Below are 21,031 nucleotides of genomic sequence, written 5' to 3' on the forward strand. Positions count from 1 at the left end.
TCTGTAACCTTTCTATAGGGAGCACACAAACGTGACACAACATTATTGGGTGATATGTGTGTGTGTGTGTGTGTGCAGATAAATTCATTGAAATTAGGAGTAGGACAAAAAAACACTATTAGAAAAACCCACCCCAACATTTTCTAAAGAATACATCGTTCATTGTTTTTCGGTTTTGTTTAGTACCGGAAACAAATAACCCTTGGGTCCCAGTTCTTTAACTCGAAATTAAAATAAAATGAAGACGTAAAAGTCTTTTTTGCAGTCTCATCCAACCACCTTGCACAGTCTGTCAAAGTAGAACAATGTCTGTACGTCAGAATAATAATAAAACGTGACTCAGCCTCAGACCCGTTTCTAGGGTGGAAAAAAGTGAATTTATAATTGAAGGTTGGGCCGAACATGACGTCAAGTTAAATTTAGAAATTCTACAACTTACTATTACTTTTGTGTCTCTTTACCAGCTGTTTATTTATTTTCTTTCTCTTTTTCTCTATTATCTTTATAGTCGTTAGAATAAATTCCGTATACAACTTTGACAAGTTGGCTAAGAAGTCAGTCATTTCCTATGCAGTTATTTTTCGTTACTACCTGAGGCGTACTTTTAAGTGCTTTTCGCTTTCCTTAACACGCGACCATATCTTTTTCTTTCTTTCTTTCGTTTTCTTTTACTCACGCTTTTTCTGCTTTTCTTTCTTTTGTATATCCGTTTCGTTTCCTCGGTCAAAAAAAAAAAAAAAAAAAAAAGGCAGAGAAGAGCAGGAAATTAGCAAAGGAAGGGCCGTCAAGTGGAGTATACCGATCGGTCAACATAACGAAAGCGCGCACTTGCGAGTTAGGGATTTTAAGAAAGCAAATTATATAACGCGTACGTGAAAATAGAATCGAATTTAGGTAAGTAATTCTTTGTTTACGAGTTGATGAGGAAAATAGTTCGTTTTATTTATTTAAAACATTTTCTATTAAAAGATAGGGGAAATTGTTTTATCGAAAAGTTTACTAGAACCTCTCCACCCTATTTTAACTCTCGAAAAAAAAAAAAAAAATGAGATTCTACTTTTTTAGGCGATTACATGTAAACAGCTGGAAAAGGTTGGCGGAAAAAATAAATCAAACAAAATATATTTTAAATAAACAATTAGTTTCGCATGTAAATTTAATTTTAAAATGATAATCCACTTCCGAACCAGATAGCGTTTTTAATAACATATAACCAGTCTCTCTAAAAAAAATAAACTTTAGCCAATTTCTTGATTTCTTCTAAGTTCAGTTGCAGGTGAATGTGTTTAGGGGAAGTTTTTTTTTTTTTTTTACTGCTGAAAATATACATTTTGGGGTGCGAAATTAACTTCTTTTTTTTTTTTTTTTTTTAATCATTTATTTTTCGTATTATTACCCGGACATGGGATATTAAAGTTTGATCAAGAACAATAACTATTATAATTATGAATTAGCATACGGTTCCAGTTTTATTACAATAGCTACTTTTTTAAATGATGCAATGGCCCTTATTTATTTATTTATTTATTTATTATTATCATTATTATTACTACTACTACATGTTATTATTATTTATTTATTCAGCATAAAAATGCTTTGGATTTCTTATAGCTTACAGAAAACAGAAAATTTATCCCGCTTGAAATTTATTTTGGTTATATGTCCTTAAGCCCTATCCGGTTCGGAAGTGGACCACCTGGTGACCCAAAAGTGGGTGGTCATTCTACGTTCCATTTATATGAGAAACTGATCCTCTCGTCTAAATTCTAAATGGTCGTTGTTGATTTATTAGCCAAAATTTTCAGGATGTGTACACAAGTAATCGCCTAAAAAAGTAACATCTTATTTGTGGGCGGAGGAGGGGGATAAATTAGGTGTAGGATCACAATTTTACTTTAATTAAATAAATGTCCATATTTACTTGCCTACCCATGGAGGTGGATACAAGAGAGTCGTTTTTTAACTAGGGAAAATCTAGCTCCTAAAAAGACCTCTCTAGACCGAGATAGAAATTAAAATTTCCTCTTTCTAGAAGGATTTCTCTTTCACTGAGGACAGAAAAGATTAACTGTATCGAAACAGATACTGCACTTTGCTCCTAACCATCGTCGAATCATTCAGAAAAAGAACACCAACAATAATTTGCTAGTTTTATGAGTTTTACAGTGATATTTTTTTCAAACTTATTATTCTATATTAAAATTTAATAAAGAAGCTAATAAACGAAAAAGAGGGAAAATGTTTCAAATACCAACTCGGTATTACTTGTGTTTCGAATTAAATAGATGCTTTAAAATATGTTCAACTGCACAAAACTTATCCAGGTAAGCAGAAGAGTAACTTATCTTGCATTTGGTAAAATTTATTGGGAATTTAGCTGAGAAGCCAACAAATAACCAAGTTATCAAATATACAATAAATAAATGTTGCCATAGCCAATAAAAATGACTCTACCTGTCTCTTTTTGTGTTTTAAAATAGTTTTAAATGTTATTTTTTTATCACAAATATTCACTTTGTATGTAGGGGTTAGCCGACACATGAAGAATATCAGTGGCCATTTTTGTTGGCTAACCCCTTCGAATATTTGAGATCAATTAAACACACACACACACACACACACACACACACACACACACATACAAAAAATGAGCCAGGTAGATATAAAAGTAACTTTTATTGGCTGCGGTAACATTTATTTATTGTATATTTGATTTTTTGGGTACTCATACACTTATTGATCCGTGCTGAAATAACGTTATTATTTAAAAAGACATTCTTAACATGGGGAGGGGAGGGTGTTTTGTACCTATTCTGTACTTTAACCTTACAATTGATTAAAAAATAACATATAAAACTTTAATTAAACTTGGAAATACGATTTAAAAAATAGCGCGGATCAGTAAGTGCATTAGCACAGATTTTTTTCCCTTAGTCGCTTGTTGGCATCTCTGCTAAATTTCCAGGGCTACTATCTATTTGGGATTGTGTCTAACAGGAGACTGTGGGAGTTGAGCAGCGGGGTGTCTGTATGACATTTAAACTTAAGCAGAAACTATTATAAAAGGCTTTCTGGTATCTAGGAATTTCAACAATGAAGGGTGAGATTTTGCTGCTTGTCGAGTTAGTTGGGAGTATGTATGTTGAGACCACATAAGTGCTATGAGTTAACCAGAGCAAGCACGTTCCATGAAAGTATCTGCAAAACGGATACAGGGATGCAACATTGCGACAATGGGATTGGGTTTGCAGCTTTATGTCAAACTTGAAAACTTGTAAGGAATTTTTAGCTAAACCCTTTATTTAGTTCATGAGAGTAGCTTGTTCTCATTCTGTCACCCATAACCGAGTAGAAGTATTAATTTATGTTATTTTTATATTATTATATCGCCTGTAGTTACGATTGAGCCTTCAACCTCCAGATATCTATCAGTTATTGTACAAAACAATTTGTACAAAATCCTGGAAAATGCTTCTAAGACACAATTGATTGTGAAATGTTAATTTATACATAAAATTAATTTTTACATTAAAATTGAAAATCTTTGATTTACTCTAATCTGTTTTAGTCATTATCGACGGAGAATCCCGAAACAATTTATAATAGAAAAAATAAATTTATAAAATACACTACAAAGAAATACAATAATTACAAGGAAAAAAGTAACAATTTACAAAAAAAAAAAAAAAAAAAAAATACATGCAAATAAATAATTGATTTTTCTTTTTCTATTTTTGTTCTCCATTTCTGGAACTACGTTTTTATTCTGTGTCGTTACCTTTCGATTGTTGTCATGACTCATTGTCGATAAAAACTTCAAATTTGTAGGCAATAAAAATCACGTTAAAATTTTCTTTGGAAAAAAAAATACAAATGCAATACAAGACATGGCAGAACATAGATGCAATGGGAGTGGCGCCTGAGACAATGGCTGGTTATCCAGTCAACCACAACCCTGACAACAAGAAAAAAAAAATGAATGAATAGGTATTGTGTGTGAATGCGACATCAACAAAAGGAAGACAAACTTGTATGTACAACAAGGATGAAAGTATTTTTACTTCTTTTCATCTTAATGAATAAAAGTTTTATTTATCACACTTATATGATAACGATTCATTGTCATTTAAATCGATAATAATATTGAAATACTATAGATATACAGTAGAGAACAAAGAGCAATTTGTATGCCTAATTCATCATTATCGTCGTCAGTTTTACATGCTGTCATGTGTTGGACAGCTTTAAAAAATTGATTTCCAAACATACCTAAATCTGGCATGGTCTTTAGTTAACCCTCTTCCTCTCAAGTCCATCCTCATCACTTTCTCCCATGTTTTCCTTGGTCTTCTTCTGTGACCTAGACTTGCTACCTCAACTGTTCTACATTTACTAACCTAAGAACGATATTGCTATACTATCAAAATCTCCCATTCTGCACACATCTCCCTGTACAGTCCAGATTTAATTTTCCTCTGAAGGCATTAAGTCTAATCTTATTACACATTAATTGTGTACCCAATGCTTACAAGTACCACAATAGATTGAATTGCACTTGACTTCCTTTCTGAGCAGAACTTTTCTCATTTGGGAAGCTTTCCAACATTACAACCACTGATCATCACTCTCAGACTTTATTTTCCATAACATTCCTCCAAATCTTTAAATTAACAAGTAGACCATTCATTGTTTCACGTGTAACATCTCTTCTAGACAATTTGTACAAAACTTCCTGGAAAATGCTTCTCAGACACAAATGAAAAGCAACAAAAACAGTGCAGTACTTTAATATTAAAGCTGTCACTAAATGTATTGGTAATCCTAATATGAATTTGAGCGTTTCTTTGCAAATAACCTTCACTAACCAGCCATTTGCTTTACGCAACGCGCACCATTATTGAAACTCTATCAAAAACTTTCTCTAAATCCACAAAAGCAAAATACAGGTTCTGCTTTTTAAGGTACTTCTCATATGTTTCAGAATAAATCTAGCACCATTGGTACTTTACCCAGGCATGAAACCAAACTGCATTTCATCTATGCTTATGTGACTTTTTATTTGCTACTCCATTTTTCTCTCAATCACTTACAGGATCTGATACATCATCTTTAAATATTTGTAATCACAAAAGCTAGGACAACATCATATTCTTTTCATTGTTTTGACGGTTGAGTGTGTATCTGTTGATATCTTTATATGGTTTTATATAGAGTGATGTGATTCTTGGTTGATTAACTGTGTCTGTGTCGGATATATACTCGAGTCAAAACAATGAAAAGAATATGCTGTTGTCATAGCCCTAGTAACCACATACTTCCCTTTTACCCTCGTAACCGTTCATAATTGTATTAACTTTCCAGTCTTTTGGGATTACCTTATCATCTATGATTTGATTTGTTAAGTCTGATTATCTCAATGTTTGCTTTATCCACGGCCTTCAATATTTTTGCAACTTAAGGATTCTGCATCCTTACCCTTCCTTACAGCTTCTCATGCCATTTCTTTCACAATTCTTATAGCTGAACTGCAACTGCAATTTCTAGATTTTCACAGTTCCATAGAAACTCAATGTTAAACATTTTGAATGCACTTCTCTCCAAGAATATCTATATTTATCTTTGTCATCTGTTTTTCTTCATTCTTTTTGCTATCCCTTCATAATATATAAGAAAATCTAACTTTCTCAACCTCATTCCTGGCGTTGTATATTGCTTTTCTTGCTTCCTTCTTTGCCTTTAGGTACATTTCTTTATTTACTGAACTTTTTATCCACTGACATCCTCATTTCTGACTCCTTTGATACATTTCTCAGCTTCCTTATTCCACTACCATGCCTTGGGAATCTTCAAATCTTGTCTGTTACATCCAACAGTGTATCCTTCAATATCTTCCATTGTTCTTCCACATTTTCTGCAGTGGATTTAGTAGTTGAATACTTCATCACTTGCTCTAAACTTGCCTTTCACATGTTCTCCATTTAAATTCTACGCTTTCCCCCCAGGCATAAACTTTATCTTCACGTCATAAGGTTTATTCCACATAAAATTGCAAATCAGTTTGTGCTGTGTCACAATTCCTCACCAGGTCAATTACTATATCACTTTCAGTCACTTTTTCCTAATCAGCAGATAATCTATGTGAGTTTTTGCTGTACTAGATTCATGTGTAACAAGATGGCTTTTTTTTCCCTAAAATGGTTGTTTGCAACCTTCGTGGTCGAAAGTTCTTTCTCCTTTTGCATTCTTATCGCCGTATCCATTATCTGCATGCACACCCTAAAAAGCACCAACCATGTCTTTCCAACATGATCATTCAAATCTCTTGTCATAGCAAGTACTTCTTTCTCCTCTACTTGATTAGTTACTGCCATAAGCCTAGCACAAAACTCACCTTTTGCATCTATATTCAAACCACAAACAGATATCGCTGTGACAATTTTCTCACCATCAGCGTCATCAGTATGATTTGTTTACTTACATGCTCAAAGTCAATCACTTTATCTTTCATAAGTTAAAAAATACCAACACCACCTTTTCTCTTTTCATTTCCGGTTCAATGCCTTTTTAAAAACTTTTATTCACCCCAAACAAGGTTTGCTGCCACTGAGACGTACAGGACTACTGGGAATTAAGAACCAGATTTATAAGGAACGTCCTAAGTGACGAGATGTGCAGTGAGGTTTTTGTTTACATTACATTTAAATCTTTGCAGTTGGGGAAACTGGGGACAAGAAGGGAATTCCAAATACTAGCTATTTGAGAAAAGAAGCCATTGAAGTAGAAAGTTCTCCAGCATTTGAGGACCTCCCCACTGAATGGATGAGGATTAGCTGATTGTTGGGTTGATGAGTTACATTTACACTGAAGAGGCACCAAAGCAGCAAGTTCATCAGAGCATATTTCATTATAGCATTTGTAAAACAAGTACAAGGATGCAACAAGGACTGGAGCATGATGGATAATGTGGAACCAATGAAATTAAAGACATTTTTTTTTAACTATGTCTATGAAGGAGAGACTGGTCGTTGATACCAACCCAGATGTGACAACAACATTCCATGCATGGGTGGATGGTGGCTTTGTAGAGAAATAGAATACTAACAGGTGTGAGAAATTTTCTAACACAATAGAGGAATCCAATCTTTCTTACACCAATTAAAGTTACCTGTGAATGTGAGGCTGAGAAGTTTGAATGTTGGACTCTCGGGTAAGGTGTTTTTGCCATGGCAATCAGTGGTTGCTTTTATCTTCCATTCTTTCCTACAATCATTTTAGTAGATTTACCGATCCAATGAGTTTCTTGGACATAACACAGATCAAATACATCTTCTCTCAAGAAACTCAACAATCTCACAAGACCTTCCACATGAACATCCAACATTTAAACTACAAGAATAAGAAGATAAGGAAGAGGTTAACGAGGGGCCAACATAGTTATTAATAAACTTTATTATTATTATTTATTATTATTTATGTAAAAGGAACTTTGTGTGTGTGTGTGTGAGAGAGAGAGAGAGAGAGTTTATTTCCTATGGAATCGGCTGGGCCGATTTTTATGAAATTTCACAGAAATGTACTTTATGTATCTGGCAGTGTTTTTTGTATCGGAATGTTTTTGATAAGTATCAATAATTGATAATCGAAATAATCCAATAAAAGAAGGAACATGCGATTTTGGTCCAAGTTAACACCTCATTCAGCCTAACATCACAAGAGAAGTTTTATTACCACACAAACTGAAAGGCTAGGCATATAAAATTAACAGAAGGTTCTTTAATATGACAGGGGCATGTGCAAAATGAATGTTTCTATTTAGAGCACAATTGAAGCATGATACTTGACTTTTGCATTTTAAATTTTAATTCAAGCTATGATATATAAAAATAATTTTAATTCAAATCAACAGTGGGTTGTCTCCAATGCAATGTAGTCACTGCAGGGAAGTATGTGAAGCTTTCTCCAGGTGTACCACAATGGATCCCCAATTAGAGTAGGCAATCAATCAATTTGATTGCAAAAAATCGAGGATTTCACCATTGTCATTTCGATGACAATAAAAATATAGGAGTGAGAAACATTTGTTGATCATCATTCAATCCTGGGCAACGTCGGATTTCCGTGTTAGTATAATTCTTCTCTCTATAATTATTAAGTTATGAGTATTTTATTCTCGATTATAGTCAAGCAGTATTTCCTCCTTTGTAGGCCCAAATTTAATGAATCATCTATAATATAAATCTCACCTGTCTGTTTAAATGTACGTATGTATGTATGTTTGCTTGTATATCTACCTAAAACTTTTAACAGAGGTGACTGATTTTCATGAGATCAGTATCGTTTTGAAGCTTGACTCTTTAGACGACAAATATCGAAAAAATGGCTAAAAACATTAATTCCTTTACCCTTAACTGGGCACTGTTCTACAGGGAGGGGGTCATATTTTTTGCCGATATTTTCTAAAGTCATCCTCACTTTTCGATTGACTAGCCTTAATTAAAACCTTTGCCACTTCCAGTTTGGCGATGGACACAATGGCAAAGACGTCACTTTTTTTTTTCACATTGTTTTCCTCCTTCCCGTATAAGTTTGAGCCTGTCTGCCTACTACCAATTTTTTTTTTTTTTTTGCTCAACACACACCTCCAAGCACCCAGGCTAGTTTTTGATAATTGGGAAATCCTTCATGTACATATATTCCTTATTCATAGCTGCTGCTGTTGTAAAAGTACTACTATGTACACAGTCACTCACTTGGGAAACTAAGAATTAGAAAATTGGTCCAAATACAGAACTGAATCGGCCCATATCTACGTTGATAAAAAAGGAAACTAGGAAAGTGGTAGAACACTAAGCAACAGACAATGTCAGACAGCATCGGTAAAAGCAACCAGCTGGCCCAATGCAATTTCTGCTTCCTCTAAGAGATTATACAAACAACAACCATATTGCAGCACAAGAATATTGGGATCACGCACAAATGTAGATGCAAGAGACGTTGCATGAAAACTCAAAAATGCCCTCACAAGTGATCACAACCTACACGAGTGGGGGGCATGTGGAATAGTACAACAGATGTATTATATAGATGGTAAGCCTTTCAATGAACACAGTAACCCCCTCTAATAATATTGGACTAACCTGTCTGTGAACAATGCATCACATAGCAGATAAATTAGGCCACTGTGAGACAGAAGGCAATTGTTATCTGAAAAAGAAATGTGTCATACTCTTAAGTCAGATATTTCACAAACTTGTTTCAGAATTCTTTTTTTTTTTTCACAAAGGAGTCACCACTTATCAATGTCCAGATAAGGGTTAATAAGTGTACAGAGGTCAAAGGGACAATGTCATAGTAATTGTTAGTAGTGGAAATTTGGTGAATTGGATTATTTTAGGGGAACAGCTAATCAAGAGCTTCTTTACATTGGACTTGAAGACAACCATATTATAGTCAACCGGAAAGCAGGCAAATGGAAGAGAGTTCCACAGGTGTGCAGTTCTAAGAAAGAAGCTTTGTTCATGGAATTTACATTTAGGTTTAGGCACAGATAAAGAGTGGGGGAAATTATTGATAGTGTTTTCAGCTAGACGAGTGTTTCTCGTGAAAGTTTGGCGAGGGGGACCATAGATTGGAGCTCAGACGAGCACTCGCCATGAAAATAACAATAAAGCAGAGACAGGCTCGCAACGTCTCTTCTGTGAGAAAGAGGTTGCAAAGAAGAGAAAAGGGCATCTAGCACTAGGCTACGAAGCCTATTTTGAACTCTGTCGAGGCAGGATAAGTTCTTTCTAGCAGCTCCTGCCCAGATGTGGCAACAGCACTCCATCCTTGGATGTACTTGGTTTTTATATAGGTAAAGAATTGCATCAGCAGTGAAATATCTACTGGATCGATAGAAGGATCCCACCATTTTCCCAGCGACCTTGGCAACAGATTTGATGTACATGTTCCATTTCAGATCAGGAGTAATGATCAAGCCCAGGAGCTTGTCAAAACATGGACACTCCAAAGCCATTCATTTCAATTGATGCCAGATGGGGAGCAGAGTGTTGATGATGTAAAGACAGAAGTTTGGTTTTAGATGCATTAAAAGTAACCAGCCACTTCTTTCCCCATTGTACCACATGCTCAAGATCAGAGGAGAGAGAATCAAAGAGAACTTGGTCGTTTACGGTCTTTGATGTACTGCCATAGATGGTAGTGTCATCAGCATAAATGCCTACGAATAATCTAAGCATATGATTTGGAAGATCATTGATGTTGATTAGAAGAGAGTTGGCCCCAGGATGGACCCCTGAGGGAATCCAGCATTAATACTGTGAGCTTCTGATTTCTGACCATCAACCACTACTCTTATGAACCTATCACAGAGAAATGATTTAATAATTGAGAAGACATTTCCAGCTATACTGTAACTGGAGATCTTGTGAAGTAGACCTTTATGTTAAAATGGCAATTTTTTACTATTATAGTTGTCATAGTTTACTACGTTAAAAAAATTTAAATGCTACTTTTTGGGGCGATTCCTAATGAACAGCCTGAAAAAATATTTGCAAAGAAGAAATGTAAAACAAATATTTTAGATTTTAGAGTGGGAGATCATTTTCCTATATAAATTTCATGTAAAATCAGCATCGATTTCTTATCCAGTTAGCAGTAAATCGAGAAGTATAACTAATTGGTTCCTCAATTTTCTCAGTGTTATGGAAGAAAGTACATCTGAGAAAAATGAGAGTTTGTGCATCTCGACATCAACATGATAAGACATCGGTTTTGAGTCCTCCTATACCTTACAAGGGTTTAGAGGGAAAGATGCTGTTTATTTTGGTGTAGTAATTGCAACTTAATACCGTAGAAGAAAATCAAATTTCAGAGCAATTAATGGAGTTATTTTTTGTTCTTTTTGATTGATTGTACTATTTTAAACACAAAAAGGAGGGGTCCTGGATATGACCTTAAACTATATCCGATGGTGAGGCTTTGGGGAATGTGAAGCCATCCTTTAATTGCCATTGCTCCCAGGTTCACTCTGACCCGGAGTGGTAGTACCTGTTATGGTCCCAACTATGGGTTAAATAGAAACCAATATGAACAAAATAAATATATTCTGTTAAAAGATTTTTCTTCAAAATTACTGAATTCGGCATTAAATAACCTGAAAAGGGTTGATATGCCATAAAACAAAACAACCAACCAAAAAGAAGGAAGAAGAAAAGAACAACATCTTTGCAACTGCCACATAACCATTATCACCATCTTTAGAACTAGATATCATCAATTATTTCAAAGAGATGGTCGTCAGTTGTTTCTGTTGATTTAAAAGATCCATGGGGATCAAAGAATTGCTCCACACTCTCAACACACCTACGTTTGAATATAGGAAATAGATAAAAATATAAGAGTGTAATGCATTCAAAAATACCGCTGTCACATCTAGGGAGAAGATGCACAGAGCATTTTCCTACCTTCACAAAATACAAAATCGACTTCAAAATCTAGTGGATTGGGGTGATCTATTTATTTCCTTACAGTTCCTTTCTGACAGAAGACATATTGCTAGTCTTTCTCTACTCTATCATTTTTTTCCATGGAAGGTGCTTGACAAAGCTCCAATCTTTGGTTCCTCCTTGTAAGACATTTACAGCAAGAACTCGTCTTTCTACCACAATGAAAAAAGATTTTCTGTTCTCTCTTTATGTTTCTAGTGTCAAGCGAAATTTCCATGAATAGAGCTTCTTTGCAAAAGCTTCCCACATATGGAACACATTACCAAGGGATTGCTTCCCTGCTGATTACAACTTTGTGATCTTTAAATCAAATCTCAACAAATTATTGTCATGGAGTGCTTCATAAGTAATTAAATGCAGTTTATATTAATTAGCATTAATACTACCATAGTGTTCCCCATCTTTCAGCTGCCAATCATATATGTCTCATTAACCCTTCTATTTAATGGTTTTTGACCTTGATAAGTGACTAATATTAAAAAAAAAGAAAGAAAAGTGTTTATATATTGTATCGTTACATTTTTTTTTTGTTGTAACAGTTGGTTTTTAATTATCTACGCAATTAGAATACAGGTGAATGTTTCTTTCATTCAGTTATTAATATACTGTCTGACTTCTGACAATGATATATTATTGAAAACTTAATCTTTTTTAGTCCGCTTTTCATAAAAATTGTTTTTTTATGAGAAAAATATCTATTAATCATACATTGTTTCCATCGTTAGTTGAATTCATAATGCATACTATTTTTCTTGTTTTTTAATTTTCTCATCATTGTGTTCTAGCTGGGGATGGAGCATCCTACCAGATGCCAGACATTTATTCGCTATCTCATACATTCCTACCTGGAGATGTTTTTAAAATTCTAGCTGTCCCTTTTGAATGCAATTGTTTGTATCTCTCTTGCACTTGGGTGTATTTACCAGGTAGTTTTTGAAAAAAAATTTTTTATTGCGTCTGCTTGCTCCTATAATTGCTGGAATAATGGAGATTTTTCTAAGATTTCAGTTTCTGTTCATAATAGCATTATGATAGAACAGTCACATTACTGACGACATCTTTAAAGTACCCCTAATCTTTGTCTACTTCCATTTTTATGTTTGTAACTCTCCTCTTCCTATTCCATCATCATAAACATCAGTCTAACGTCCATTTTACATGCTGGCATGTATTGGACGGCTTTTAAAAACTCATTAATGGCATGGTCACATTGAAAAATGAATGAGCATTCTTGTGTTAGTACATGTAGAACAGTTGAGCTAGCAGGCTCAATTCACTAGGGAAGATCAAGGTAAATATGTGAGAAAGTGATGAAGTTGAGAGAAAGATGGTTAAACAAAGACCTGGCCAGAAATAGGTTAGTTTGGAAGTCAATTTCTAAAAGCAATCCAAAACATGCTAGCATGCAAAATGGACATTTAACCAGATTATGATGATGATGATCTATACTCTGACCATAAGAAGAACGTACTGACCAGACAGAAAATATCTTATCCTTCTAACACATTAACATTAACCAATCCCCAAAGATAAAGGCTTTCATTCTCCACATAACTTTAGAAAACGGAGCCTAAATAATCATGTTGCTAGTCTCTTATGATTCAAAATCCTACCTACAAAACAAAACGCACTACAGATTGTAACACCATATTGGAAATAAATACATAGAAGATGCTGTCAAGACTGGTGCAAAGAAGATAGACTCTCTCTACCAAGTTAGAAAACTTCTCACACTTGCCAGTATCATATATCTCTATAAAGCCACCATTCACCCATGCATGCAGTATTGTTGTCACATTTGGGCTAGTGCACCAATCACCAGTTTCTCATACCTGGGCAAGGGTGCAAAAAAGAATTGATAGCTTAATAAGTCCCATACTGTTTGCCAATCTCCAGCCCCTGTCGCATCATTGCAGTGTTGCATCTCTGCACTTGTTTTACAAGTATTTTCATAGAATCTGATCCAATGAATTTACTGCACTTGTATCCCATCAACATAAATGCCCTCAACCCACCCAACCGCAGCAGCTCCCCCTCTTCACAGTAGAGACACCGAAAATGTCAAAAAATGTCCTACTAATAGCTTTGTCCTTTGTTATGGGGTTAAATGATAATAAAGGAACGAAAACAGGATTTTTAGGAACAAAACATGTATTCACATAATTACAGGCAAAGTGAGTTGAGTAATACCATTCCTCCACAGTGGGGCGTGTGCACCCAACCTGCTTGGTCGTGTGCCAATCTCTGACTGCCGGGCACCAGTACTCCATACCGGAAGTGATGTCGCCAGAGGAAGTGACGTCATGAGATAGTTCATTAATCCCATAGAGGGGCGTCTCCAACACCCCCCCCCCAAGCTTTTTGTTCGTAAAAGCTGTCAGTACCTCTTCCTTTTAGGGTTTACCCTCAATGGCTCGGTAACCTTTCTCTTACAGAACGACCACCGTAATTCGGGTATTGGTTGAGGAGGTTCAAGATCAAAAGTTTTGAAGACAGTGTTTATCGGCTCCTCTTCCAATGGTGGACTGTCACTGGTTTCCACTGATCAACATCTTCTTAGTTGGTTCTGGTGACGTTTGTGGGTATATGTTGGTCCTTGGATGATATATATCATGTCACCGACTCTCTTAGTAATTGTACCCAATGATGTGTTGTTCTTATAACTTTTGAAAAACACTCTTTCACCTGATCTGAAACGTTTACTGTATACACAAGTGGTCACTAGTGGCCTTGACTGTTTGGGTAAGAGCTTGTCAAAAACGGATCTCACTTTCCGCACTAACATCGTTTCTGCAGGTGAGACTGCTTTTGGTGTGTTCGGGTTTGGGGTAATCCTACACACATGTAGAAATTGTTGAACTGCTTCACTTTTAATCTTTGGTAGAAACACCGGGAGTTCTCTGATTGTGTTGCCCGTCATCGTTTTTATTTTTTCATCCGTCCAAAGAGTGGCAATGATGGAATCTTTAAACGGATCCCTTTTCAATGGTATCAGCCTAGATTGGCTATCCGCATGGCTAATTTGTTTCTCATCAGTTTTTTCAGCCTCCTTAGGTTGCTTTGGCTTGGGGAATTCTTTTAGCATGGGTTTTTTAGCTTCTGGCTTTGCAGTTTCTTTTTTTTTTTTTGCCTCCTTTGGCAGATTCTGTTGAAGCTTTCTTTTTTGATTTCTCTGTTGCTGCAAATAGAACATTTCGTTTCTTCTTGAAAACAGGCAGAGTATTTTCTTTTAGTTCGAATCTTGCTATAGCCTTTGTACATTTTCCTAGTCCTGGTCAAAATACTTCTGGAAATTCTTTTTAACTCGTCCTTCAGTTGTTGCTCCTCCGTAGACGAGTCTTCTACCCTATGACAGAATTTATTCATAGGTTGGTCCTACAATTCGAATCGTTCCACTGAACAGGTTTTTGGATATCTTATGTACATACGCTTTCACTTTTTTAGTAACACCATTTAAGGTTACCGGGAGTGTGAGCTCTCCCTCAAATTCCACTTTATCGCCTGTCACAGCTCGAGCTGATTTGTTCGTCTTCCGCATGGTTGGTTTCCTTAGCCTTTTCTATGTCTTAAGGTTACTGATGGACAGGTCTGATCCGGAATCCAATTGTAGATGCACAGTTTTATTTGCGATGTTAACTGTGACATATTTGCGGCGGTTGTTATCCAAATCCAAGTCGGATCTAGTCTGTTGAACGCTGTTCTTGACCTTGTTCTTCCTGCACTGGATCGCTTTGTGGCCCTTCCTGCCACAATCATTGCAATACTTATGTCTGTAAAAAGATTGACTCAACCAGTGTTTCCCGCTGCAGCGATAGCACGGGCTTGTAGGTGATCCGAGTCTTATGACTGGGTGGTACTTATTAGGTGTAACCTGAGTTTTCTTACTTCCAGCTTTGCATTTTAGGGGTGAGTATTTTTCCGGTCTGAAGGTCGTCCTAATGAATGTTGCACCTGCCTACTTGACGTGTCTCGAGTTGTTCCTTACACAGACTTCCTGTTGACAATCCTCAGCCAACTTCTGGAGGGTGAGGTCCTGTTCGTTCTCAAGTCTAGAGAGAACATGTTGTTTAATCTCAGTGTTTTTGGATGAGACTAGACCCTGCACAAAGATTAAACACTTGAAGTCATCTGCTGATAAGTCAGATAGATGGAAATCATCGCAGTGTTTATTTACCATGGACGCGAAGGTTAGGTAATCGTCGTCGTCACTTTTTTGCAGGTTGAAACACTTCCATCTTCTATGAAAGAGCATAGAATTTGGCTGAACAGTCCAGATAAAAGTTTGACCACTTCAGAAAATTCCAATTCACTCGGGGAGAATATAATCCACAAACTTGCTATGTTCTATGGTCCCTAATTTCCTTAAAAGTAGGTGAACTTTCTTAGCGTTGCTCCATTCTTGATAATCCACAGTGAATAGGTCCTCATATATCTGATAGAAAGCATCAAACGTTCCATCCAATTGGTAGTTGAACGTTTCTATAGCATTCCATATTGTACTTTGGGAAAAAGCAAAACTGTTGTCCCTGTGTCCCGTTCTATCGAACATTTTTAACAATAGCTCTTCTTGTCTGTGTTGTTGAAGTAGCATTCTCTCCTCCAACGCTTGTTGCCTCTCTGGAAATTGTAACTGGAGCTGTTTATCACGTTCTTTTAAATTTTCCTCAGCTTTCTGCTGCTGGTCCATCTGGGCCTTGATTAGCTGTATTCACGTCCTCCATCTTTTAATGGCTTTTTTCCAAATGCACACAAAAAAAATTATTTCCGTTTTTGACTGGAGAAGAAAAATAGAATAAAAAAAATAGAAAATGCCCTTTCTTTGAGTGTGTGCATATGAGGAGGGAGTAATATATCCTTTACTTCTCGGTAAAAACCTTAGAGATAACCCAATGTAAGGGTGAACAAAAAAAAAATGTTTACTTGCGAAACCAAAACAAAAACAAAATGTACTGTGATACAATACAGTTGCAAAAGAATGAAAATACTTGTGGAATTATCTGGAAGTTAAGCAAATTGGGTGTTTTTTTGTTTTTGTTTTTGTTTATATGTGTGTGTGTGTGTGTGTGGGGGGGGGTTGTCCCACGTGGAAGAAAAAAAAGTTTTTCACTTTAGAACCGACAGTTAAAAATAGAAAATTCCACTCAATGAAAAAGTATCTTTCTTTTAGTCCAAGTAAAACGAAAAGGGGAAAAAAAACATTTCTATCCCGTTAAAATATTGCATAAAGTTAGCAGCACAAGACAAAGACAAAAAGCAATTTTTCACTTCATTTGAAAAATGTTCAAATTTGCATACAAATAAACAGGCGATGAGTTACAAGTGACGAATTATCCTCGCGGTGAAAACTGGATCAACATTTTTCTCTTTTGTTTTCTTTCTTCTTTCAATAGGCAACCAAATTAATTTTTAAACATTACAAAAATGCGTTTCGTACAATTCCTTTCAATTTAAATATAGAGACAAAAAGATTACTTACAATTGCGTCGATAACTTTGCCTTGTGTTCTTTTCTGTTTTTTTTTTTCTTTTTGTTTTTAGAACATAATTGCCAGCTGACTTCTTAGCTTGTAAATTCAAAGTTCTTTTGAAGTCAATTAGAATTTTGTGTTTTTTTTTTTTTGTGGAGTTAACCTGTGTGAAAGTCGAATGCATTGTCGCTAGTTGTTATGGGGTTAATGGTGATAAATGAAAGGATTTTTAGGAACGAAACATGTATTCACATATATTATAGGCAAAGTGAGTTGAGTAATCCCATTCCTCCACGGTGGGGCGTGTGTACTCGACCTGCTTGATCACGATCCAATCTCCATGGAGGGGTCTCCAACATCCCTTGAACGGCTTGCTTTTTAGAATTCTTTCCTTGCTTCCTATTTCACCAACCATTCTAAAATACAGAAATTTAAATGTAACGTGAAAAAGACATCCTGCTTCCCAACTTCCCATCGAAGTTCCCATATAAATTTGACCCTTATCAAAACAGTCTGTTACACTTCAGTGGAAATGTATCTTGTGAGCAAACAAAAATTAAAAATAAATAAGAATAAAATAATCAGAGAAACACATATAAGGGCAGAATCATAACTGACTTATTCTGCCCAAGAGAAAATGCACCTTCCTGTCCAGAAGTTATGTCCAAGCACACAATTTAGAACGATATCTTGTTCTTTTTCTGGCTGGTCCTGCAAGGCTATCTGATAATACCCAACCGACTGTTCCTTTGTATGGCCTTTATAAATCCTTATACTGACTGTCGGGCACCTTTTCTGGTAATAGTTGCATGGACTACTAGAACAGCATAATAAAATGTAACTTAGATTTATTTATACATTGCCTCACATATATATCTCTATTTATGGTCTCATCAACATGTGTTCTTTATCGATTGTATTTGGGACATAAAACGCTATTATTGTTTTGCTTGTCTATAATAATGTGCACCACATTACATGTTTTCATAACCCATTTTATGTTTGTGTTAAACAAACTGTTTAGCTGTGCATAAATCTATATGTTTTCATAACCCATTTTATGTTTGTGTTAAACAAACTGTTTAGCTGTGAATAAATCTATATGTATGCAAATTCAACTGTTTCTTTACTATTCTCCTTTTATTGTGTTGTATATAATTTTATGTTTTATAATAGCACAATATATAAAATGGCAACCTTGTGTTGAATAAAAAAATACTCAAATATGTGATCAATAAAAACATGAAAGCTAGAATATGACATATTCGTTAGATAATAAACACTTTAATGCAACCCAATTGTATTACATATTGATGAGTTTTGGTGAAAATAAATCTATATTTCGACTTTCTTGCAGGAATTTCATTTACAACTAGATAGATATCAGTATGTCCATTAATGTATGTAATCTGCTGTAATATGTTCATGTATGTGATATATCTTTCTTTAGATAATCATAGCACAGGACATTCCCTTAGAGTTAATACAAAGGTTTATTTACAAAGGGGATGCAAGGCAAGAGTCTGTCTCACTCGGTGTCTTGGAACTTTCTCATTCCTGGAGGAGTATATCTACATATACATAATACATATATTATTACTGTACGAAGGGGTGTTAGGTCATTCCATTATAACAGTATGAATGAATGATATGTGTACTGTTTGTATTGTTTTCTTAAGAAGCTTTCATTATCTTTATGTATAATGAATAAAAGAAACTACACTTGCCTTATGTCCTTGTTCTGAATAAGTTATCATATGTAGCTGTTAACAACATAATTATAGCTTTGGTATGATGTCATAGATTTATGATATGTTTATTCAAACATAAAGCTATAAGAAAAGATAAATGAATAGGTAAACATTATTAATAGCATTGGAAGGTGATAGTGGTTCAGTGGTTAGTGACACGGACTGACAATTTGGGTGTGCCAAGTTCGAATCCAGTTTATTACACAAAACAGCTCAATCCAAGATAAAGATCAAACCAACACACACAAAAAAAAATTTGCCTCCTCCCTTAAAGTTTGTATTTCCAAATATCTATGGACTAAGAACTAACTTAAGTGACATAGAATCATTTCTCCTAGCAAACTCGCCAGATATCTTAGCACTAAGTGAAACTAACTTGCACTTCTCCATCCCCTCTAACATCTTTAACATGTCTGGGTATCTTCCACTTTGTCGTAAGGACTCTGACAGACACATGCACGAACTTGGAGTCTATATTTGTAACACCTTCCCCATGATGAGGGAATATAAACTAGAATCAGATAACCAGAACTTCATATGCTTTAAGTTAACATAGCATTAGCTACTTATATTATCTTTATCACTCTCTCTCGACCCAGGACTCTAATCAATCATGTCATAGATGTACCACTCTCCCTTGACACTAGCACTCAAATTCATGTATTTGGTGACTTTAACGCCCACCTCAATAATTTGCTTGACTTCTCTAACTCCACAGACGCAGCTGATAGCATCATCTATAACTTTTCTATATCCTATTCCTTGACACAGACAGTAACATTCCCGACCAGACCCCCAATTCGCCAGGACCAACAAGCCTCACTTCTGGATCTATTTCTGACAACAGTTCCTGATTGTGTAACATATTGCCCATTGCCCACTCAGGAATGCTAATCATGCGGTGATAATGAGAGACATCACTAAACTCTCGATCCCAAGTTGCTATTGCTCAAAACGACAAGGTACTAAGGCTGATTGGGATGCCATCAGAGATCACATCAGAAATACCTAATGGGGAAATATCTTTTCACTTCCTGTGGAACTGCAGAAATGAGACCACTGAATAGTTGAAAGCAGCAATTGAAGCACATGTTCTCACACGGACGTTCTATAGCAAACCTCACTCTCCCCAATGGTTTATTTCTACTTGCACAGCTGCCATTGCTCAGAGGCAACATGCATACCATAGATTTATCCGGCATAAGTCCAGGACAAATAGACAAAAGTTTATAGAAGCTAGAAGTAATTGTAAGAAAGAAGTAACAACAGCTAAGAGAAAATATACCGAAGCACAGAAATTAGGAACTCATGATTTCTGGAAAATCTACAACAGTGTAGTAAATAATGGGTAATTAACAATTCCCCAATAATCCAACAATCATGAGGTTGTTTGCACGGCAACTAAGAAAGCTATCATGCTTGCCCGTCAATTTGCCTCAAACTCTACTTTGGACTCAGCAAACCACTCCCTCTTTGATTTTCCTTTGCGGACAGAAACCATACTAGATGATCTGAAAATCACTTCTTCTCAAGTGCATGTAATCATAAAAAACCTAAACACCTCAAAAGCATGTGGACATGATGTCATCCCAGCTGTACTATTAAAAAAATGCTCTGTTGAGGTTGCTCCAATTTTCTCCAAACTCTTCAACAAATGCCTTAACGAATCTTGCTTTCCTGACTGCTGGAAAACTGCCTCTGTGGTACAAGTTTACAAGAATTCTGGCAAAAGAACTGACTCATTAAATTATTGCCCCATTAGCCTCCTCCCTCTTTTCGCCAAAATATTTGAGTTCATAATTAATCAAGCTCTAGTCCACCACCTTACAGTTGCTAAACTTCTGTTTGAATATCAATTTGGATTTAGGCAAGCCCGTTCTACTGCAGATATTCTTACTGTAATCTTTAAACATATATACCATGCACTGGATAAGGCAGGGGAGGGGAAGCAGTAGCCCTAGATAGATCTAAGGTTTTTGACAGGGTATGGCACGCTGGTCTTCTCAGGAAAATCAGATCCTATGATATTATTGGATAAATACTTGATATAATTAAATCGTTCTAAAGTAAGAGAAGAATCCAGGTTGTCCTCACTGGTCGTACATCTAAACAATATAATATAAATGTGAGTGTATCTCATGGGTCAATCCTTGGACCTTTATTATTCCTGATATTCATAAATGATCTCCCTGATAAAATAGTGTTTGAGATGGGTATATTTGCTGATGACATCACGCTTTATAACAGGCATGAGAGGTAAACAAATACACACATATCCAAGGCAATAGCAGAAACCCTAGAGAAAT

General features: G+C 35.6%; 1 protein-coding gene across 2 annotated transcripts in view; it reads left to right on the top strand.

The window, feature by feature from the left end:
• The first annotated feature begins 504 nt into the window (after positions 1 to 504).
• Positions 505 to 21,031, top strand: part of LOC145255747 (uncharacterized) — a 212,731-nt gene continuing 192,204 nt past the window's right edge. For both annotated transcript variants that reach the window (XM_080114390.1, XM_080114392.1), the window contains exon 1: positions 505 to 894. The gene's annotated coding sequence lies outside the window, so the exon portion shown is untranslated. The remainder of the gene's footprint in view (positions 895 to 21,031) is intronic.

The sequence above is a fragment of the Euprymna scolopes genome, chromosome 31, assembly GCF_053919585.1.
Source record: "Euprymna scolopes isolate OS-2025 chromosome 31, ASM5391958v1, whole genome shotgun sequence".
Classification (NCBI taxonomy): domain Eukaryota; kingdom Metazoa; phylum Mollusca; class Cephalopoda; order Sepiida; family Sepiolidae; genus Euprymna; species Euprymna scolopes.